The sequence below is a fragment of the Pelobates fuscus genome, chromosome 4, assembly GCF_036172605.1.
Source record: "Pelobates fuscus isolate aPelFus1 chromosome 4, aPelFus1.pri, whole genome shotgun sequence".
Lineage (NCBI taxonomy): Eukaryota > Metazoa > Chordata > Amphibia > Anura > Pelobatidae > Pelobates > Pelobates fuscus.
The window spans coordinates 359,935,483-359,960,437 of NC_086320.1; positions in this window are offsets into that span (position 1 = coordinate 359,935,483).

Sequence of the window (24,955 nt, forward strand, 5' to 3'; positions counted from 1 at the left end):
GCTTTTCAGCTGCGGGGTTAAAACTAGAGGGACCTGGCACCCAGACCACTTCATTGAGCTGAAGTGGTCTGGGTGCCTATAATGGTCCTTTAAGTTTTAATTTATTCTTTATGGAATATGTAGTCAATACCCAAAATACACTCACAGCAGAGGTCAATAAACTAGATCGTGAAGCTGTTTTTTTTTTTCGCATTGCAGCAAATTTACATCAAAATGATATTCGCTCGATGGTCTCCAATGATATACCAGAAAATATTGGTTCCATTGCACAGTAAAACCACACTATAGGAAACCATAAAATGTGTTGTACTGTGTTGCTGTTTCCCAGGTTTAGCAATGCCAGTTTCTGACTGAAATTCTTCATCTAGCGAGACCAGGCACAAAGTCTAACTAGATCAGGGGTCCTCAAACTCCGGCCCCCCAGATGTTGCTGAAATACAACTCTCATGATTCTCTGGCTATCTATGTAATTCAAAGAATCATGGGAGTTGTAGTTCAGCAACATCTGGGGGGCCGGAGTTTGACCCCTGAACTAGATGTACAGTGCAAGGTAGACTGCCTCTATATCCTGGCTAAGCATGCATATCATTGCAAAATTAAGCATTACAGTATGCTTAAAGGGCTTAACAAATACATTCAGTTAAAAAAGAAGCATGTCTGGGGTCTTTGAGACCTCAACATGCAATAATAACAGCCAATTGTCTTTCACACTTTTCTTGCAAGCTTTATTTTGAAAACAAAAAGGGACATGGGGTCTGTCACGAACGCACCCTACTTCAAGAGTGTGTGTGACGTAGTTGTGGTGGTGAAATGGTTAAAGTTCACTATTTGTCTGCACTAGACCGGAAATAATGATAAAATCCCACTTAACACCACCCACACGTAAGCAAAATAATATACATATTACTATTTTAACGCTGCCACCACCAAGACAATTTATAAATGGGGTGCCTTGGTCCCCTAGGTAAATCAATAATAAAAACCCACCAAATAGAACTTAGCACAATATTTATGGAATTGCAAAAATACTAATTAGTCTCTGCAGGTAACGTGATGCCAGACAAAGGCAGAACCTAATAAAGGAATATTTATTATGAGCAGAAAATAGTCACAGTGCATACAAACATATAGATGACAATCAAAATTATTTGCACCAACAACAGATAAAAACAAAAGGGATAAAATAACAGTCCTAATCACTTACTCAGCTCTTCAAAGTCCATACTTCTGCCCCAGGGGGTCTCTGGTAAGAAAGATGGTGACTCACTTAGAATTAGATTCTGGGCCCAAGCAAGTACAATGCACCCTCCAGGATCATCAGAGATATACCCTGTGGATTACCACACCTCACCCAGAGGTGGAGTTAAGGGTACTAGAGATACTAAGTGACCACCCCCTTGTGTCCAGACCACATCAGTCCAAATGGAAACATTTAGTTCTATCTTCTCTTATATACCTGCCACAGAAATAACAATTGCCCTCTATGAATTTGTTTTATTTTCCCATTCCATAGACATGTCAAACTTCTTACTTGGGACCTATTATGGTGGACATCACAATCCCAAGTTATGCCACTCATGTTTGGGCTTGTTTAGAAGATGGCACTTGTCACATTTCAAATACAACAGAAATGAGGCTTAATTATTATTCTGTGGGTAAATATTAATATTTATTTATTTTGGATATGATACTGGAACAAGGCTAATGGCCATTAACATATTAAAGAGATTGACTCATCAATTAAGAGGTACATGCCAGACCTTCAGGCTTTTCAAGTGTAGAAACTCACACTTTGCAGGGCTTTTTGTTAACCACAGGATGTCTTTCCCTTTTCACATTCCTATGCAATTTACATTACCCTTTCTGTCATCTGACCTCTGTGGGAGTCCCAGCTTCAAAAGGATTTAGGCTATAAACCTTCCATACAATCAAATTAACCCCTTTTGACATTGGCAATACCACTTCTACCAGGCAGGCAGATTATCTATGCACTACACAAATCAAATTACATTAAAGGACAATATTCCATAGTGCAATGATGAATTATGCACCCTTGCCGTGACAGGGTCTCTATTATTAACTATTAACAATAAGAAGTCTACTGAATAGTCTTCACATATCCTTCATCCTGTATTTGGTTCCCTTTTGCTAACACATTGTCTTTAGCACCAGCATGCAGCCATTTTAGTATATAACCCTTAAAGAGCACATTTTTATGATGCTTATACCATCATTGGTCATAAACGAGGGCACACTATAATCAGTGTATAATTGCTATGAGTTCTTTTTCTATTTTCAAAGCTGTGAGTGAACAGTATTTCTTGGTAATTAAGGAGCCTTGATGCATTTGAATAGGATATTGCATTTAGCTCACCCTTGGGTTTTGGAGAAACTGCTTTTTTTTGTTTTGTTTTACGAGAGATATTTAATATTAATGGGGAAAAAAGCTTTTATTATGTATAATACATACAATGATTGCACACTTTAACTACTACTGCATATTGCCTTGTAGAGAACCATTTTCACAGCTACCGTGTGATTTCAATTTTCCTGGGGATAAAAAGTCAATTTAAAAAACATGTTATTCAGTAATACAAGTTTGTTCTGCTAAAACTTTGTAACATGCTTGTAAACACATCCTTCCTGTAAGTAATATTACAACATCTGCAAAGATCCATTTAAAAGGCCTGGATTATGAAATACTTAACACCGAGATAGATGTAAGTGCAGATCAAATTTAATAAGTATATAGAGTGGAAAACATTTACTAATAGCTAAATAGTGAATGCTTAATCATGTAGAACACGGTTTTAGCTTTCATTGTGAAATTATTTATTGCAATTTTAATAGGTCAGTCTACTTACCTACTTTAGTAAGTAAAATTATATTTTAAAGTAAATGAGTGTTCTCAAGAGTAGTTCAGAATTTTCACATGTAGGGATTCATGTTAATAAATGGAATGTTTAATAAAATAGCCAATGGGTTTACTAGATTTTCTAGTGTGCTATATTGCCAGAGCAAGAGCTTTAGTAATCTTGCAAAAATATGGGGTTTTTTTTGGCTATCATTGACAGTTTTGTTTTTCACAATGACAGAATCTTTATGAATAACTTTTGAAGATTTTTTTTGTTAAATTATTTTTTTTTCGTTGTGCATGGTATTACAATTAAACTTGCTCAGCCACAACAGCTTGGTCAAGCGCAGTTAAAAACAGCATGTTAAGACAATAGTATGGCTTTGGGAAACCCGCACATTTTTGTAATTAGGAGAAAAAGATAAAAACCAAAATGTATGGAGTAACAAGATTAAAACATTTAAGGGTCTATAGGAAGTGCCAACGTAGGTCAGTGTAGACATGTAAGCAGGATGTGTGCGATACAGAGTAAATACACGTAGCCAATATAGCGGGTGTGCCAGTATTGTGTCCAGTAGTAGTTGAGTTGCTGTCGGTAAAGTAGTTGGGACATGTTTAGATTCGGTAAAACTATATATTATAAGGTGGTGCCTGGTGAGGGATCATTTGTGGATTGGGGGTTAGCTCCTGCGTCCTGTTCTCGTGAGGGGGTGAGTCAGTTGGCCTATGTCCTTTGTAAGGGGACCTCCACCTGTATTGCCGTGCCAGGTAAGTTAAATGGACTATATGTAAGGAGCTTTAGACTTAGTGTTGCCGATGGTTTGTGGTGTTGATGGAAAGTAGGTGGGCCCGGGGAAGTGGGGTGTTTGAGGTGAACGGTCAGCTCCTGGACAGCAGGGGGTGCGTAAGCCTATGTGGCCTGGTAACAGTCGGTGGTGTGGTATCGTATGGTAAAACAATGTGTGGTAGCTAAGATTAGTGAACTAGTCAACATGGAAAACAGTGCCTTATGGGCTGCATGAGTCTCAAGTCAGGTGGTGGCCGCAGCATATGAGTCCCGGCTTGCCTGTCTTGGGACAAACAGAGTGCTTCTTGTCGGGTCCCAGTTATGGGTCGCTTGGGACATCAAATTGAAAGGGTGTGTTCTTCCTCAGGGCTGTGAGGACTGTCGCTTTATCTCTCCTGTTTTGGAAGGTGATGATGAGGTCTCTGGAGACCTCTGCCAGTGCCTCGGCAGGTTTGGGGACCCAAAAGATTTCATCCAGGGTTTTGGTCTTTGCCTGTCTGCGATTTAGCAAGGCTGTGAACAATCGCCTCATGCAGTGTGGTAATTCTGCCTCTGGACCTCTTCCAAGATTCCCCGGATTTTGAGGTTTAGTCTCCATCGGGAGTCTTCTTGGGCTGCAAAGCGGCGATCGTATAATTGGGTCTGCTGCCTCAGTTCTTGCACCTCGTGCTGGAATGTAGCTATTTGCTGTGTGCTGGTTTGAGAGGTGCTTTCTAGTGCTCCTATGCGACCCATTAGGCCCCGCGGATTACTGCGGATTGCGGTGACATCAGCCAGGATATTTTTCTGCATTTCCGCCAGGAGGGCCTTTAGGAACGCCGTCGTCACTGGGGAGGTATCCAGATCGGCCTGGACCTTCTGCCCTGGAGCGGGAGTGGGCAGGAAATCCTCATCTGCGTCCTCTGAGTGCTCCTCCGAGAAGTTGGAGCAGCCACCTGATAGCGTCGCCATCTTGGGCTCATCAGGGTAAATTATTTGTATAAACCTCTTTGTTTGTCGTGAAAAACCCGGAGCTGCAGGTTAGTGCGGCCGCTCGTTGCAGAGGTTAGGCCCCGCCCCCCACTTTTGAAGATTTTATTGAAATTTCCCTAAAATCACAATTGAAAATGTGTAAAGAATAAATAAAAAATTGCACTCAAACAATGGTCAATGATCAAGAGAACCACCTCCACAGGTTTTTTTTTCCCACCACAAAACACAAAGCAGGCACTCAAGATGATTTCATGTATTTAGATTTTTCAACAACAGGGCAACATTTCAGCTCTTCAGATACTCTCTCAAGCAGCCTTGTGGTGGTGGAGAATAAAAGTACGTAAGTTTACATTTGAGAGGCTAGTTTATGTTTTCTGAAATTCCAGCTCAGTCAAGATAGTGTCAGGGTACTCACCGGTTAGACAGACAGCCAGACGTGGTCGCTCCTGGAATTCCCAACAGGGGACTTGAACCGGGGAACTTATCAGTCCTAGTCCTGATTTCTACCTCTGAGCCACAGCAGCTTTACACAGAGACTACTGAGTCCGGTCCTGTTCATCCTGGCATGGCTAATACTCCGGGGGCTGCACCTTGACTTGTCTGTGTCTCACCTGACTCTGATCGATCATCAGCAGGGTATTTAAACCCAGCCTCGCCCTGTGCTCAGTGTCAAGTCTTTGATCTGTGTTCCTGTGTCGTACCAGTGTTCCAGTTTATCTGCTTCGTATATTTGACCTCGGCTTCTGACTACGTTTATTCTGACCTCTGGCATCCCTTGACTTCGGCTACTCCTCGTTGTTCCTGACCTCTGGCATCCTTTGACCTCGGCTATCCCTCGACTATCCTGCTGGTTCTGTCCTTGCCTGTCCTGCGTATTTGGCACTGCATCCTGCACAGCCCCCGTGCACAGACCCACAGGCCAGGTGAATTCTTACCTGACCACCTCGGCCTGTGGCTATCTGCAAGGGTGAGCAACATATCTGCGCTACAGACTCCCAACTCAGGTAAGACCCTGACAGACCACATTATCTTGTGCAAATTTAGGATTTTCAACTTCCTCTTGTTATATCTTGCAATTCCCGCTGTCACTTGAAATGAGTGATGAGAAAAAACATATTTCATGATCATAACAGATGTTCATGGTATCTCATTGTGAAAATCCAAGGAGATGTACATTGGAACTTCCAAAAACTCCTGTCAAAGACGATGGAGCTCTTAACGGCTTTATCTGCCAAGAACAGAAGACCAGAAGGCAAAGCGAGGAGGGATGTGTGTCATGTGGAAACATAAATAACATGACTAAATCAAATTATATATATAGCATTTTTAATAGTAAGAAAAAAGTAGAAAGAAAAAAGTTTATTCAGTGGATCAAAGTAGACAGCCTCACCATACATGTAGCATTGTGCCTCTAGGAATGCATTTTCTTTTTTTTTTTTTTTTAAATACTTTATTTATGTGTGATTGCCTTGTTGTACGCATAACATACAGTATACATTTCAAATGTTGTACATTTCTGAAAAATCGTCAATAACTGTGAAACATATTGAGTTCCTCTTATTACTCTGTTACATTTCAGCTGGTCAAATTGTCAAGACATCTCACATTTTTACATATTAAACAATAACATGAGTCTAATAACCAGGTTACTCAAGTATCGCTTACATTATTGCATGTAGCCATTCGTCAGTGTACTTGGAATGCATTTTCTTAAGGGCATGTTTGAAGAGGTAGGGTATGTTTATGTCACTGAAATAGTGATTTTTTTTAACGCTCAAGGTGACTAGTGGAGAATGTAAGTATCTGTGGGTTGCCTAAAAATGATGACCATCCTGAATTACATAATTAGCTTGTCTTCTTGTCACACTTGTTTTTTTATTACCAATTGTAGTTGGAATGTCATGAGAAAACAAAACCTGAGTGAAAATATCATGTTGATGCTGTCATGAAAACCTAATGCTAACCCTGGGATTGTAAATTGTCGATCACAAGATATTAGCTATAATTTAAACTCTGCCTTGATATCTTACTATTTCCATACCAGAATTTTTTCATCTTCCCCCTCGGGGCATTCTACTATGTTGGGATGAGTGCATCGAGTCTGTCTGTATACCAACACGATACGATATTATGTCATATGTCACATGACCACTCGTTTCATGTTGCCATATATTTATTCTACAATTTTAAGAATTTATGTTAAATTAATACAGAAAGAGAGAAACAAAAAATATAAGGAAGAGATGTAGCAAAGCAGAAAGCAAGTGCTATTCTGGGGCAAAGTTCTAAATAAGACCCAGTCACCATGGAAACGAATAAAAGGTCTTTCAGTATTTAGTGCTTTGCACTCAAAATAGGACCTGTTTTGCCTTGATAAATTGACTTCTAAGAGAAGTAGCTGTAGCATCTACAGTAATTTTTAGAAATAATTTATCAATTTCCCTTATGAGCTACCAGTATTGTTCTACTCCTTTGCTGTTAAGTGTCGGGTTTTGCTAAACCACATATGGTTACTCAGGTCCAAAATGATCAGCACTCACAAAATGTATCATTGTGTCAGTTATAGCTCACAAAAGCAAAGCATATTCTCTCGCCATATTCAGTCTTTTCAATCAAATGTATTTTCCCAACCACCATTATCTCTTTATCTCACACCCCACATAGAATCTTCATGAAATACTTACATAACTGTGTTGGAATTTAACTTGACGGAGCTACCATCATCAAGCTGTGTCTTTTCCAACAGCCATTATCAGACGGCTGCAGGAAAATTAGCTCTATCTAAGTAGGATTCCACAGTCTCTACCATAGACTTAAATGCTGTACTCTTGTGAGTACAGAAATGACGTCGGATCCTGGCAACTCAAGCGTCAGGAGAATGAGAGGACAGTTAGGAAAAGGATGGCATTGTCCATGAGGGACAGGTTCGGGTAATTGAAACTCAACAATGCCTTCCCCAACAGGTCTTACCTTGATGTTACCATGGGGGGTCTTTGTAAATGTTGCCAAGTCCACAGGCAATAACAGGACCTATTAAATCATAGTGTCATCCCATCAATTAAAATTGTATTTGATCTCAATAACCTTTAACGTTATCTCATTCTGCCAAATCTAGCATTATTTTATATCTACAACTTCAGTTTCATCACTCATCAGTTTCAACGCTTTATCTCTCCCTCTCTCCAACTCCCCATGCCTTATATTTTCACCCTCAGCTTTATCTCTTCACCTACTCACCAGCTTTATTTTTCCAAACCTCCTGTCCATATACCTCTTCATATTCCTGTCTGTGTTTTGCTTTCACTTCATCAGTCTTTTTCTTCTACTTCCTGATCTTTTCCTTTCTTCCTTGTCTCACTATTCCCCCATTTTTTCCATCTTCACCTAGGTTCTTCCCATCTGTCCCAATGTGTCTCCCTTAATCCCAATATTAGTATGTCACCCTGTCTCCCCATCAGTTCAGTGTGTTGCAGTCACTGTTCCAGTACATGTACAGTATGGAGTGGCACAAATCAATTATAATACACCCTTAGGGCTCCATGGACGTTTTGATCTGATAAAGACTCCAGGATGGCATCGGAGTATTGTTCTTTGACTTTTTGATTCCACATCTAGTGTGCCTGGACTCTTTTTACAATTGCCTATGATTGTGAGTATACTGCTCCCATCCATGGCACTGCATTCGTAGGCAGGGGCATGAGGTGGCATCTTATTCCAATGCTCTCTATTAGACATGGTTCCACGTGCTGAAAGTTGTGATTGAGACATGTGTAGGAAGAACAAAATAGTAGTATTCTATGCTCCTTCACCTTTCATTCCTTCACAACATTTCCCAAATATTTTATGAGTAAACACCAAATCAATGTGAAGAGAAAATCAAAGAGATTCATTGCACAAAACGCACAGCCCTTCTGTTTCGTACAAATATGAGTAGGATTATAGGAGGACTAACTATGGTTTGCAGGTGACTGTGAGTTGAAATAATATGCTTTTGTCAGTGGAGCCACGGGAAAAAGCCAATCACTTATCCATGCACAGATTTCTGTGAAAGCTATTTCATGGTGTACAGATCATACTGATGGATATTGCAGGGATATATGATACCACAGCAAGCTATTACAGCAGCCTCCATCCGTCAAAAACCCAGGTATCATTGCCCAGTGTGTGTAGGGCAATTCAAACATAGATCCATGAAATTTGCGTAGAAATCAAGGCAATTATTTTGCCCCCTCTCAGGTCAAAGGTTGCCAGTTGTCCCCTGATTGCTATTAACACATATTTTTTTCAGAACGGATTGCACCTTGTTCTTTTTTTTGTTTATTTTTTTTCTTTGTTTTTTCTCCTTCACGTCAGAGAGCATTATATCACTGAGCCAGAACTTCTGGACATTGATAGAACAGACTGCAATAATTCAGAATACTGGACCGCGTAGTCATTCTGAAGCTACTTTCTCAATATTGCTTACATTAAACTTTTTTTATTAGCTTAGTTTTTCCCCTCTAGATTGTATGTGAATTGCGCACCTTCTCTTTGAATGTACTCTTCTTCTTAAAGTTAATTAATGATGGTCTCTATGTAATTTAGCACATTTCCACTGCTTTTAAAATCCCACATTAAGCCGACAAAGGGCCTTATACGTTATCTGCGTTACGCAAACCCTTCAATTTAAATAGTCACTGCAGATACTAACTCAGCAAAACGGCATGTGAGCTTGAATAGAAATCCGTTTAAATTAAATGGAAGTCCATGAAAGGGTTGTTGATGGAGTGAGATCAAGGTCATATGCTAAATAAGAGGAAATATAGTCAAGAAAAAAAACGTTTTAACTTTAGAGGGACTTTATCAATATTAAATCCAGGTCTATATTTATGGACAAAGAGCTGTGAAGCCCTGACGTCCAAACTGGAGGAAGTAGGCAAAATAATTTGTGTTTAAAACTTGGTTATTCTAACCTCAATTTTATAATTACTACATATCCACAATTATTATTTAACGAATAAACATACAAAGCAATTGCAATTGATTAGAATTTATTTAAAAGAGTAAATGTATGTTATGGCTATTCCCTTAAAATATCTGGTTCAGAATATGTTAAATAGAGATCTTTAAATAACTAGGATTAAAACATCACTTACGGTACTTTATTTACTTTATTTATTGTATTTATTGGGGGCGTCTTAAGCCGTTTTGAGACAAGGTATAGTGTAAGTAGTTATACAATCATTCCATTTGTTTAATTGATGATTGCTTGATATTTACCTCTTTGTTTCCAAATTCCCTTGCGGAAAACGAACAGAATTGTTTAGGGAAAGGACCATTGTGATTCACACTCTCCTCTAAATAGGGGATCTCCAAGACCAAAATTTAGCTCTATTTTTGGATTATTGGGTTTAGTGTGACACTTGTTCCTTGATCCCCATCACCTGCTAGGATAGTTAGGTTTTTGGTTTAAAGGGACGCTCCACGGCCTAAATAAAATTAGAATAAATAAATAAAAACAACTGTTTGGTAAATACACTGCCAATGAAAACATACATACATTGAATTATGTATTGTTTATTTGATGGTATATCAAAAACAGCGTGTAAACTCTGCAGACCTTTATACCAGAATTGAAACATTGGCTGATGTTTTAGCAGAAGCAACGCTAAAAACAGCTTTCAGAGTACCTATTAGGTAACTAAACAGGTGCATTAACATCTTTACTTAAAAAATATCTACACAGTTATTTTTCTTGGTCTGAGAATAAACATGTGTACAAAGATGACGTTTTAAATAAAATAAATATGCCAGACGTAGTTCAATATCAACATAGCACATTTTATTACTTGCATATTGATGACAGGTAATTACAAATTAGGGTAAACATAAGAAAAAAATCTCACATAATATGTATCAATGTCAAAATGGTAAGGTGTTTTTTTTTTCTCACGTGTCTACACAGGTTATTTCACAGATACAGTAAAAACTATATATATTTTTTTAGATATGGACAACCTGACCATCAATTACACAAATAAAACAAAATTAACATTTTAATTAAAAAAAAAAGTGCATAAATAAAAAGTAGCCTTGGGCAAATAAATTCCAAAGCAAAAGACGAAAGGATACTATTGATATACAAGTGAAAAGGCAATTGGGTAAAAAAAACAAAAAAAAAAGAATTCACTCTGAAAATAATATAAAAGATACAAAGAAGATATAAACACAAAGGTAGCGGAACATTACTAAAGATATTGAAATTGGGAGTGGAAATTCAATGGAGCTAATTTGAAGGGCAGGGCGGTTCACATCTTGAATATACTTTCACAGGCTATTACAAAGGGGTAGAAATAAATATGCATCCAAAAAAATGTCAAAACGGAGGATTCAAGAATAGGTTCTCAAGGATCTCTTCGAGCTGTGGATGAATCCTATGTTTATGCATTGTTTGTGTGCATATCATACCTTAGAATCTCATTAATTATAATAATGTATAACCTTGGCTCTGAAAAGTTTGAAGACCACAAGTCCCAGGATGCTTAGCTAGTTTTCTAAAAAACGTGGTTCACAAACATCTACAGGGTCAGGGTTAGTTATCACAGTCATAAATGTTTAATAGAAACTGAGTTTATATTAAATCGCAAGGAATTCAGTGGTAAATTTCTGGAAAAAAAAGTACATAAATCTGATGAGCAGAACAAAACTTGTTTAGCATTCGCAATGTATCAATTATTTAACAATCGGGTAAAAAATAGATACAAACTGCAAACAAAAACAGTCATTTAATTTTTGAAGCATGTTAAATGTATTATTCCATTGATTTTTATTATTAATGTATACAAAATAAATACCACCAGGATTACTCGCTCTACAACAAATTATAGAAAAAATTATCATGGAATTTCGCAATTCTGGCTAAATAGCTAAACTGGAAAATAAAAATGACTTTTGTGCAAGTTCAGATGTTTTTGTCTAAAATATAAACTTATTTGGTAAATTACCAAAACAATACTGGTTTAGTGAATAACACACATGGTTTTTATTTTTCACAGAAGAGGAATTAGGAAAAGAAATGACAATGAAATGTTGCACTAGGCAAAAATATCATAGAATAACTGAATTGAATATTTTTTTCTCATATATCTAATTTGGTCTAAAATGAGCAAGAACCTTAATCTTCCATATTTCCAGTTAAAATGAAATAACCCCACAACAAATTACTGTGACCCAGAAAATATTTCCTATAATAATCCACCCAGAGTCCTTCTCTCTGAAGTCATGATGGTGTGAAAAAGGGCTGCTTTAATGACCTGTAGGGGAGAAATCATAACTCTCTTCATTATGTTTAAACCTGATATTTTACTGCATCATCCCTGCTCTAAATGGATGAATGAATTCAAGGTTATATTCTAAGTTCAGTTACAGCCACGTTGGACACTTTAGTTAGCTGTAAGGGTGTTATAGTACAGTTATTATTTGCTAACGTTTAACCTAAAAAGCTACAATGCATGACAAGGACACTCAACATGAGTAAGCCTATGAGTAAAAAAAATGATTTCTTAAAGGAACACTATAGGGTCAGGAACACAAACATGACCTCATCAGATTTGCAGATTTTTAGCCAATCCAATGCTTTCTCATAGGGAAAGCATTGGATTGGCTAAAATCGGCAAGTAGGTGGGATGGGGGTGGGGCCAAACGCTGTTTTGAACAATCAGCACTCTTTCAAAGAGATACATTGAATCAATGCATCTCTATGAGCAAATTCAGCGTCCCCATGCAGAGTGTGGAGATACTGAACGGCAGTGCTGTCTACTGTGCAGCACTGCTCCAGAAAGCATCTCCAGTGGCCATCTGAGGAGTGGCCACTTGGAGGTGCCCCTATGGGGAAATGTAAATACTACCTTTTCTCTGAAAAGGCAGTGTTTGCATGAAAATGCCCGAAGGCAATGAATATACTCACCAGAACAACTAAATTAAGCTGTAGTTCTTCTGGTGACTATAGTGTTTCTTTAAACCTGTTAGTTTTAGTATTATGTAGACTTTCCACTCATTTACACCATACACCTCTTTTTCTATGTTAAAGTGTTTTTCTTTGTGCTATACATCATCTCTTTGTAATTGGAATTTTAATGCCATTGCTTTTTATTTTGTTGAAGGTCTAACTTCTCAAAAAAATTGGAATGTGCCTGTGTTCAATACAGTGGATTACTATAATGAATCTATGTGTAAATGAAGGACACATAAAAAAAACTGTAAATCAACAGACAATTTTATAACCCGAATTCTGTCTGTTTTGGAAACACTGGCGGAGTAAGTTCTCCTGGAGAGGAATGTTTGCTACATTATTATTATTATTATCACTAGTATTTATATAGCGCCAGCATATTCCGTAGCTCTTTACAATAATATGAGAGGGGTATTTAACTATAAATAGGACAATGACAAGAAAACTTACAGGAACGATAGGTTGAAGAGGGCCCTGCTCAAACGAGCTTACAGTCTATAGGAGGTGAGGCGTAAAACCCAACAGGACAGAATTAATGCTTATTGGTTCCATCACTACCTGGCCAAAATTCATAAGACTTTTACCCGCCCCTCTGGAAAGCCCAGCATAGCTTGTTTTTCTTCTCATAATGAAAGTTTGTTTAACTTTATTTATCAGAGGTTTTAATGTAATTTGATCCATTTAAATTGATTTATACCTGTTTTGTGGAGTACAAAGGTTGGATGATGGGTACATTTCTATTTATAATCATCATTCACTCTGAACTTAAGATTCACTCTGTTACAAGAAGATAATATAGTTTAACTTTTATTTTGCTTGTACTACATGTATCTATCTATATGTATGTATGTATGTATGTATAAATATATATATTACTATATATAAACAAAACAAGTGCGCTCTACACTTAAGTGGAGGATTCCCTTAACCTTCACAAATCACAAACAAAGAAATACAAAAATAAGTGGAGCACTAAAATACCTGTACAATTGTAGGTACGGTGTGTATAGATAATACTGTATTATAGCCTGTAAACAACAGACAACCACATCATAGTGCAGACAAATATGTAACACAGGAAAAATAGAGAACAATGCGCATATAAAATGTACACTCACAAATATAGAGCCACAGGGTCACCTGGCTCTAGTGATAAACGCCTTGGGATCTTTAAAGGGGATCCACTGCCCTCTTCTTGTATCCTCCTGTTGTCTTCAACTTCCAAAATAGGAGATAAAGATGCAAATGGGTCAGTTTTCCATAAATCAGGAAGAAATTTATTGAACAAAATAAACTCAAATAAATCTTGACAAATAAAAAACAAAGATTCAAATGAATCAAAATAATATATGTAAAATAGTCTATAAAACCAAAACGCGTTTCGCCAGGAGCTTGCTTCCTCAGTTGGTGTAAGTTTCCAAATGGCACTTTTCCTGCTTTTATAGGGGGTAGATTGCTTGATTGTCGGCATCTGTGTTATCGGGCGTGATGTTCCGTGGGACGTGTGTTTCGTTAATGTGTCCATGCCGGCATCCGTAAACCCGGAAGTTCTATTCGTGGGACGCACACGTGATCGGTTTGTGGAACGCACACGTGACCGGATAACCAGTATAATTTTCTGCTTGTCCTCCTATTCGTTCTTCGTGGAACGCAAGTGTTGCTTTCCTTCTAGTTCATTTACATAGATATTCACAGAGCGTCTTTGTATCTAATAAGTCCAAAAACTCGTAATTCAAAATTCATTAAAAAACGAGTAAAAAGAGGGAAACAAAAAAGGGAGTATCAAAACAGGATTTGCAAGGGCAATTACTATTAATGATAAATAGCATGGACACATTAACGAAACACACGTCCCACGGAACATCACGCCCGATAACACAGATGCCGACAATCAAGCAATCTACCTCCTATAAAAGCAGGAAAAGTGCCATTTGGAAACTTACACCAACTGAGGAAGCCAGCTCCTGGCGAAACGCGTTTTGGTTTTATAGACTATTTTACATATATTATTTTGATTCATTTGAATCTTTGTTTTTTATTTGTCAAGATTTATTTGAGTTTATTTTGTTCAATAAATTTCTTCCTGATTTATGGAAAACTGACCTATTTGCATCTTTATCTCCTATTTAGGAAGTTGAAGACAACAGGAGGATACAAGAAGAGGGCAGTGGATCCCCTTTAAAGATCCTGTGGCTCTATATTTGTGAGTGTACATTTTATATGCGCATTGTTCTCTATTTTTCCTGTGTTACATATTTGTCTGCACTATGATGTGGTTGTCTGTTGTTTACAGGCTATAATACAGTATTATCTATACACACCGTACCTACAATTGTACAGGTATTTTAGTGCTCCACTTATTTTTGTATATATATGTTACTATATCCATAAATGTGGAATTTCAATTTCTAAAAACTCATATTTGGAAATCACAAGTTAACCTATTTAAATGTTTAATCATTTTTGAATGCCACAATCCCCCATTAATTAAAAATGATTCCAGTACAAATGATTCCACATTTGTCCCCACGTTGGTGACTCGTCCTGTATTCATTGTAGCCATTTATGGTGACCCTCAACATTCCAATGCACCTCTGACTCAGGCATACATCTGACACGTAGTTTAAAGGGACACTATAGGCACCCAGACCACTTCATTGAGGTGGTCTTGGTGTAGTGTCCCGGGTCCCTTATCCCTGAAATGGTAATTATTGCAGTATTCCATAAACTGCAATAATTACCTCACAGGGTTAACTCCACCTCTTGAGGGAGTTCCGGGTGTTTAGGTGACTTTTTTGGGTGGGAGGTGGGGGAGGGGGAAAGGGGAGGAGTGAGGGAGAAGTTCACTATAGAGAGCTATAATGCCAACAACACAACTTTGTTTTCCTGGCACTATAGTTTCCATTTAAGACGAAAAATCTCTTAAACAATTTCTCTAAACTTAGTACCAACCATCAATAGTATTATACTTAGAGCATATGCTGCAAACAACAACAGAAATTCCCAATATTATTGTTTATGCCATGAGATAAGCCTCCTGCCAACACAGTTCAACCATTCATATCAGTCCAATGCCTGACTAAAGAGAATGATTGAGCTCATCTAGTCCACTGGGACATAACAATATATTCTACCTTACCATTCTCATCTGCATCATGGACTGCAAACATGGTTAGCCAATTAAGGATACCATTTTATATTCCTTCCCTATGTACTATCCACTCTATAACCCATTTCCATATTAAAGGTAGCCTCTCTCTGAAATGTTACATTGATGACCTGATGTTTATGTAGTCACAGATTAGATCATTTTGAATAAGTTTCTTCAGGATATCAGTATCAATAATGCATTTTGTGCTAGAACAATCCAATATTTTAGCTTTCATCTGATTCTATCTTCTAGACTATAAAATACAAATACTGCTTTAGGGATATGTGAAAGGAATGTTTGGATGTAGAACATGACCATGCTAATGCTGTTGATTTGTGTCTTAGTTGTCTGTTTACTAGGGAATTTACAGGAATTATCTATACTATTGGAATCTCGACTAACTAGATTGACTGTCTGCTTTTTTAAAATGTACGTCTCTAACAGACATAGATTTTCAAAGGATCATATCAGGAGACAAATGAACAACATATGAACTGGTGGAAGATACTTTGCAACTTATGACCATCAATCGTCCCCAACTGATGGTCTTACCAGACCATCATATTCAACATGTGAAATCCTAGCAGCCACTTCACTCATTCACTACCGTATTCGACTCATTATTTTTATTAATTTTATACTACACTTAACATATTTACAAAACAAAATGTATTTATTTCTAATTCCTTCTTCCTTTCTAGAATGTATTTTTTTACATAATTTTAATATAACTCCATAGAAAATACAATTAATGAATTTTACTTTAATTGGTACAATTGTCAAACACTCCACATGAGCACATATTGTATAATAAATGAAAAAAGAGAGAACTAATTTTTATTGAGATATCTTGATAATGAGGTTGAAACGTCGATCACATGCTTGTTTAATGCACATTACAATTTCTTTTGTAAATCCCAGTATGTGCTCTCCTATTTTATTTATTGTAGTATTGTGCTGAGATGCACCCGGGTACATATATATATATAAATAAATAAATTATAAGCAAGGCACTTGACAACAAAACAGTAAAATGTGTTGCCTAGGTGCTAAACTCCCGCCAGAAGATAAGAAACAAATTAAGAGAGCACTCACAGAACTTCTTCATAACTACATTGCTGCTTTTATTGACGCTAAATTGTTAATATAGAGAGAAGACCTCAGAGCAAACAGTCATAGTTTCCAATACATAAAAAGGATATTTGTGTATTTAAACAATAATAAAAATAAAATAAAAACAGTGCATACAAAGGAAAACAATATCCACAATATGATAGCCAGATTTTGTAAAAACATTTGAAAAAGCAGACGGCTGAAAATAATAATAATAATAATAATGTTAATGTTAAATGTTAATAATAACTTTTAACCAGGAAAGGTAAATTCAGATTACTCTGGTTTTTAGGTACGTCCTGAGGATACCTTAGCCCAAAATCCAGGGGTTGTTACTATTACCCAATTTAATCTAATTTGATTATCTTTCTTTACTTTTTTATATATTCTATGGGGAAATAAGATTATATTTAAAATGGGAAAATATAATATTTCTAAAAAAAATAATAATAATAATTATAAATAATAAATAAAATTGAAAAATTTGCATACGGTAATAAGGATCAAGTGATCTCACTTGGCGCACTCAAACTTTAAACACACTATAACATATGTGGTGCCTATAGCCTCAGAGGAATAGTCTTCTTTGCCTGCTCAATGTGCGTACTACTTTTCATGTTATTGTTGTACAGGGGGATCAATGGTTAACCTCCCATGTGTCTTTCTTTGACTATTTGAAATGTTGATACATGTGATAAATTGTGCCCTCAGTTACCAACAATTCTCTTCTCTAACTTTTAAGCACATTTATGATGTTGAAAGAACATGATACTCGTATTTATAATGGGATTTTGTCTGCAGTTGTCTTCTGTCAGTATATTAATCACAAAAAAAGGACATTTTTGTTATTGTGGGGGGGGGGGGAGAGGGAGGGAGAGGGTGGCACAGCTGGTGAACTGACCTGCAGCATGGAGCATAGTCTGGGATTTTTACATTACATTTTGATCTTCTGATAGCTACTTATGGAAGTGGACACATCATTTAGGAGAAAAACTGAGTATTTGATTTACACAAATAGAGTGACATTTCATTGTATTCTAAATAAATAAATTCAGATAGTTTATAAGCACAGCAAAAAATACAAAACACGTTTTATTTACAATAGACTGGGCTGTCATGAACTGAAGCAAATTTGTAACATTTTTATAAAGCATAATAAACATTCTGAGAGAGTGAAAAGAGGAAGAACAGGGCAGGAATTTTCATTATTATCATTATTATTATGACAGGGTTGTTTGGATTAGATAGGTAGACCGGACATTAAAAGCAGAGTAAATTAGGGAAGCAAGAACTGTGTGTACCTCTACTGTAGATGCAGAAAAAATCATTATTCAAGCTGTAGATGTTAGAAAGATATTAGAGAAGTGGACTTAGAACTGGAAAATCCAGCTTCAAATCCTGGTTAGACATCCTCAACAGTAAATGTACTTAATGCTATTTATCCACCTACCTCAAATCATCATAGATTGCAAGCCCACATGAGCAAGGCCTTCTTTACCTCTAAATATCCCCTTCCTATAATTGTTGGTGATATATTAATAAAAGACAAACTGTTTGGGATGGGCCCTTCCTGTTTCTGTAGCATACCGAAAAGGCTTGTCGATTTCAGTGTGATTGACTAGATAACTTGAACACATCCTTAGCCTCAGCCTTTCTAAGTGTATCATAATAAAATCCCAACTATGAGCAACATCGATTTAACCAACATCAGTTCCTCAACTCTCCGATGCTATTGGGATTGAACAGAAGAATATTTCTCCAGTAGTGCCCCAACATGTAAGGTAAAACCTTCCCAAAACAAGACTTTCACCTTAAATTCTCCAACCTAGTGGCAGAGAACCTTCAGCACTCCAGATGTCTCCAATAATACTCTGACAGCCATTATGCTGACAAAGCAACTGGGGATATGTAGTCCACGACATCTGGAGTGCCAAATGTTGTCCTGGCTCTACCCCATTTCTAATCCTTGCTCAACATACCCCTACCCCTAGCTCTGATTTCCCTTTCAGGCTGCTTTGCTTCTGCTGTTGACCAAAAGAGAGTAAAAGCTCAAATTGAAGCAGTATATATTTCTGAAAAACAAAATCCCTCTAATTTCTGAAATAGAGGAATAGTAAACCAGATCCCTCCTTGATTTAACAAACTCTTACTACACATATTAACTATTCTATTCTTAAATAGTTGATTTTCTATAAAAAAAAATATCCAGATAATGTTTAGAACTCTTAACATTCTGATAAAGAGGCAGAGAATTCCACTAAATTCTTTATTGTTCTTACTGTACCTTCCTTAGACATAGGTGAAATCTCCTTTCTGCAAATCTGAACGGATGACCGCTTGTACTTTGCACAGTCATATTAATTAACTGCATGAAAACAAACAGCATGTGTACCAATATAGTTTGAAATAATGCCAACAAATCTAAAAAGGTATTTATGAAAATAAAAATGTCTATGCATATTTTGGTATGGAAGGGGTAAATAGTCAACAAATAAAATGTAAAACTCCTAGTAATATATTTTTTTGCATTTGGAAGATACAATTATATACCTCCTTTCTTTTTACATAAGTATATAGTATATGAGCAACGTAATCTGTTGGCACTATATAAATGGCAATTATAATAATAATAATAACGTCCTTTAGTGATGAAGGACCTATGAAAATGATGTGATAACTCCAATACACCCACCAGGAATCTGTCATTGTGTGTTATAAATTACAAATGACCTCTTCTTACTCTGCGTTTACCTGTGTATATCTAACCAGTGTTGTTGATGGTCCCATGCAAGCCATATTAGGCATTGCTATTCCATGTTATCTCCAAGTCCTCTTACATATGCCATTCCCGGTAACCTTGACATTCTAACAAAAGGTATTGCTAACAAGCACCATTATAGCTACTATGTCTTTAATAGCAAAAACACAAAATACAGCAGATTCTTCACAACAGAAATAAAACAACTCACCGACTTCCAACAGCATATGGCATTGATAGGCCTTGCCAGTCTTACTTAATACATGAACCACCTGTTTTCTGCATACATGGCCTTCAAACACCAACCCAAGCAGCCAAGGTAATTTGAGCTAGACCTTGACTGCCTCACAAAATAAGCACTACGAAAGACTAGAGGACCTTATAGCACACCATAGATAACACTCATCATTATGCTACAGGCCCTCCAGAAGGCCTGTTTAGTGGGTGCTGGTTACTGTCCAAATGTGACTACACTAATATTCAGATGGGCTTAATGTTTTAAAGGACACAAAAACAAATTTAGCTTAATGAAGTGGTTTTGGTGTATAGACCATGCCCCTGCAGTGTAAGTCAAATCGTTTGGTTTTGCAGCCCTTGTCACACCTTCCCTACACAGTCTCATTATGCGTGTCATGTATAGAGATATCTAATGTTTTAAAATGAATTCTGCTTTTATTTACCATATATATATTTTTATAGAATTTTATAAAAATAAAAAATATACAGCGGCCATGTCATGCACAATAAGTAATTAACAAAAACAAACAAACAAACGAACAAAAAACCATATCAACGATAACATAATTGTGGTCGTAAGACAATATGAGATGAAGTTTTGTCAATACAGCATTCTACTTGTCATATGCCCTTTTTCCATTCCTTTCTCCTCTCTAGTTTATTTGAGAATTAAAAACAAGAATTTGGGTTATGCAACTTCTAAGTAAACAGAAACCCTACATTATATTGAAACTGTCCTGTTTTTGAATGGTATTAAGGTATTAAAAGAACAATAACTGAAAGATAAGCATGCATTGCATTTAAACATATATACAATACTTTTTGTCTGTTTACAAACAGAAGGAACAGTCTATTTAATATCTGAATATAATAGGATACAATTATATTCACCTTATTTCACCTTGACCTTCAGATTGCATAAAAGGCAAGGAAGAGTTGATTGTGAACACATATTTCAGTGAAAGGAGGACTAGGGGGTTAGTTTCGGTCTAGTTTTTGCAAAGGGTTTGTTAGCTCCCTGTTAATGAAATAACCCATTATATAAAAAGCCACTAAGTATAAGGTTCAACTCCATAAATACTGAATATTTTTTTGCATAACCCATTTTACATACAGAAGCTCGAACAACACTGAGAGTTTTATTCAGTACATTTTTCAGCAATTGTGTAGTATTCACATGATTGGCCAATTTTAGGCCATAATGTTTTCAATTTCAGAAAAGTTTTCAAAAATGTTACGTGTGCATTCTCCACAATATCTAATTTAGTGAATACATATCTACACTCAGGGCCACCATTAGAAATTTTGGGGCCCCTAACATAGTGCTGGCCTCCAAGCCCGCCCCCGGGTGCCTGCTTCCAAGCCCGCCCCCAGGGCCCACCTGAAAATCCCGCCCACAGGAATACACACACAACCACAAACACAGACCCACACACTCTGATACAAATGGACACAGACACACACACAGAAAGATACACACATACTAACAGACACACATACTGAAACAAACATACACATATACAAGCATACTGACACACACACACACATACAGACACACAGACACATACTAACATACATACACACACATGCATAAGGAGATACAGACACACACACATACATTCTGACCTACAGACACACACACAAACTGACATACATACATACTGACATACACATACATAGTCGGTCCTCTCACACCTCGCCCCTCTGCCAGTCCTTACATTGGCTCCCTGTATCCTATCGGAGTCAATTCAAAGTGCTAACCCATACATTTAAAGCACTGAACAATTCCAGCCCCTCTTATATCTCTTCACTGATCCAGAGGTATGCCCCTCCTCGTACCCTCCGCTCTGCCCGCGACCACCTCCTGACCGCTGCTCGCACCCGTACGGCCAACTCGCGCTTGCAGGACCTCTCACGGGCGGCTCCTCTCCTATGGAATAACTTGCCTACTGCCATCAGACTCTCCCCTAGTCTTCAATCATTTAAGAAGGGCCTTAAAACCCATCTCTTCAGGAAAGCGTATGGCCTCCCAGAGTAATCTCTCCCTTACATACCTGTCTCTTGCTCTCTCCTATGGGATAGTGCTTTGCTCTCTTCTCCAGCTCTGCTTCACTCCTACCTGATATTTCCTATCCTAATGTTTCTAATACCCCACCTCCTATAGACTGTAAGCTCATTTGAGCAGGGTTCTCTTCAACCTATTGTTCCTGTAAGTTTTCTTGTAATTGTCTTATTTATTGTTACATCCCCCCCTCTCAAAATATTGTAAAGCGCTACGGAATCTGTTGGCGCTATATAAATGGAAATAATAATAATAATAATAATACATACTGACATACAGACATACATACTGACAAACAGGCACATACATACATACTGACATACATACATACAGACACATACATACATACATGCATACATACACATACATATTTGCATACATACACATACATATTTGCATACATACAGACTGACATATATACATACTGACATACACACACACACACACATACTGACATACATGCATACTGACATACATACACACTGACATACATACTGATATATACATACATACATACTGACATATTCACATACATACACACATACATACTGATATACAGACACATACATACATATATATATACACATACTGACATACATACTGTGGCAAAAGGGACCTCGCCACTATGGCCCCTGGGAGACTTTGCCCTGTGTAAGCATTATTTGGGCTTATTGGATTTTGAAACACTTTTTCTGCCCCTTTGAATACATGAGAAGGTGTGCCGCTCCCCTGTTTCCTGTCTATTGTTCTCCAGCAGGGCGTTGTCCCAGGGACACTGCCAGACCAGTTGGAACAGAGGTACCAAGTCGGGGTGCCCGTCGATCTGTTACACATACATACATACATACTGGCATACATACAGACACATACATACATACATACATACATACTGACATACATACATACTGACATATATACACACATGCGCACACACAGCTCATTTTTAAGCCACCCTCCTGTTCCTTACCTTTTCGTTGCAGGAGGGTGGCTGGGGATGATGGTAGTCGACTGCCTCTCCTCGCGGCCTCCAGTCTGCTTCCTCCTTCCCGTGCGGTCGTCACTTCCTCCCAGCACAACTTGCGGCTGCAATTTTTAAAGGGGCCTGGTCGCGCTATTACACGGCCGCAGTGCTGACCGGGCCCTTGAAGATATAGGGCCCATTGGGTGGCCCTAAATGCTTGGACTGCCCGATGGGCTGCATCAGCATGTGGGCCCCGGGGCAGATGCACCGGCAGCAGTTCAGCCGCTACACGTGGGGCCCGGGGCAGCCGGGCCCTCCAGGGCCACCGGGCCTGTGACAACCATTGTGGTTGTCACCCCCTGATGGCGGCCCTGTCTGCACTTGTGAAAAGAGTGAGCACAACTCAGCAATGGCAGCAAATGTGTTAAAATTTCTGTACAATGGGAAGAACAAAACAATCAACGCTTAAAGGAACACTATGGCATTCCTAACGTTATAGTGCCTTCTCTTTTCTAGGTGTCACCCCCACCCCTTTAAGCAGCAAAAAACTTTAATTTACTTACCTTTAAACCCATGCCGCAACCCTCTCTCTGTGGCAGGCCGGCTCCTTGACTGAGATCATCGATCTTTATGAGATCATTTGATTGTAGTAGCTGGGCTTCACTCGGTTATCTTTAAGAAAGCACCTCTAGTGACTGTTAGTGTGACAGCCACTAGAGGTATTTAAACTGTGCACTGTAAAAAACGCCATTCCTGCCATTCCTGTTTTCAGATGTGGAAATAAAATAGAGTGACATAGCACTGTAATTTATTAAGTGGTCTGGGTGCCTACAGTGTCCCTTTAACTCCTATTGTTACTACTGAGCATTCTAGGATTGCTGCAATTTATATCACCTAATTCAAAACAATAACATTGGGGAGAAGTATAACCAGTTGCATAAAGAACATCCCATTGGTTCCCGTGGTGATTAGCGCTGTATCTAGCTCAAGGCTGACCGGGCATTTGCCTTGAGTGGCACTTTCAGGGGAGCGGCAAAAAAGCTGCCCCCTAAATGCCCCGGCAGATACCTGGTCAGCCTCTTGGCCTGGGGGCTCAAGAAGTGGCCGGCTTACCACCTCCGGGACCCCCCGAGGCTGGCATCTGTCCTGTTTGCGTGCGGGCGGCGAGGGAGCACTTTTTCCTGAGATCTTCCTGCTCAGCTCCCGTAGTTATGCCGGAGCCGGAATATGATGTCACTCCAGCCCCAGCATCACTGAGAGGCGTGCAAGGGAGCTGAGCTGGAGGCTCAGAGCTACCTCGCCGCCTTCCTCCTCCGTTCGAATGCCTGTGCCTGCCTGCCAGCCCCACTGGACCCTAGGGAAGAATCAACTACAGCTCCCCAAAAATGTGAGTGTGTGTAGATTAATGGGTGTCTGCTAGTGTGTGTGTTAGTGAGAGTGTTAGTGTGTGTCAGTGAGAGTGTTAGTGTGTGTCTGTTAGTGAAAGTATTAGTGTGTGTCAGTGAGTGTGTTAGTGTGTGTCTGTTAGTGAAAGTATTAGTGTGTGTCAGTGAGTGTGTTAGTGTGTGTCTGTTAGTTAGTGTGTTAGTATGTCAGGGAAAATGCTAGTGTGTGTTAGTGAGAGTGTTAGTGTGTGTCTGTTAGTGAGTGTGTTAGTGTGTGTCAGTGAGAGTGTTAGTGTGTGTCAGTAAGAGAGTGTTAGCGTGTGTCTGTTAGAGAGATTGTTAGCGTGTGTCTGTTAGAGAGAGTGTTAGCGTGTGTCTGTTAGAGAGAGTGTTAGCGTGTGTCTGTTAGTGAGTATGTTAGCTTGAGTCTGTTAGTGAGTGTTAGCTTGAGTCTGTTAGTGAGTGTTAGCTTGTGTCTGTTAGTGAGAGTGTATATACGTTTGTCAGTGAGAGTGTAAATGTGTATGTCAGTGTGTTTGTATCTGTCACTGAGAGTGTGTGTCTATCAGTGTGTGTATGCATGTTTCGGTGTGTGTATGCATGTCTGTCAGTGTGTGTCAGTGTGTGTATGTCTGGTAGCGAATGTGTATGTCTGTCAGCTAGTGTATGTGTCTGTCAGTAAATG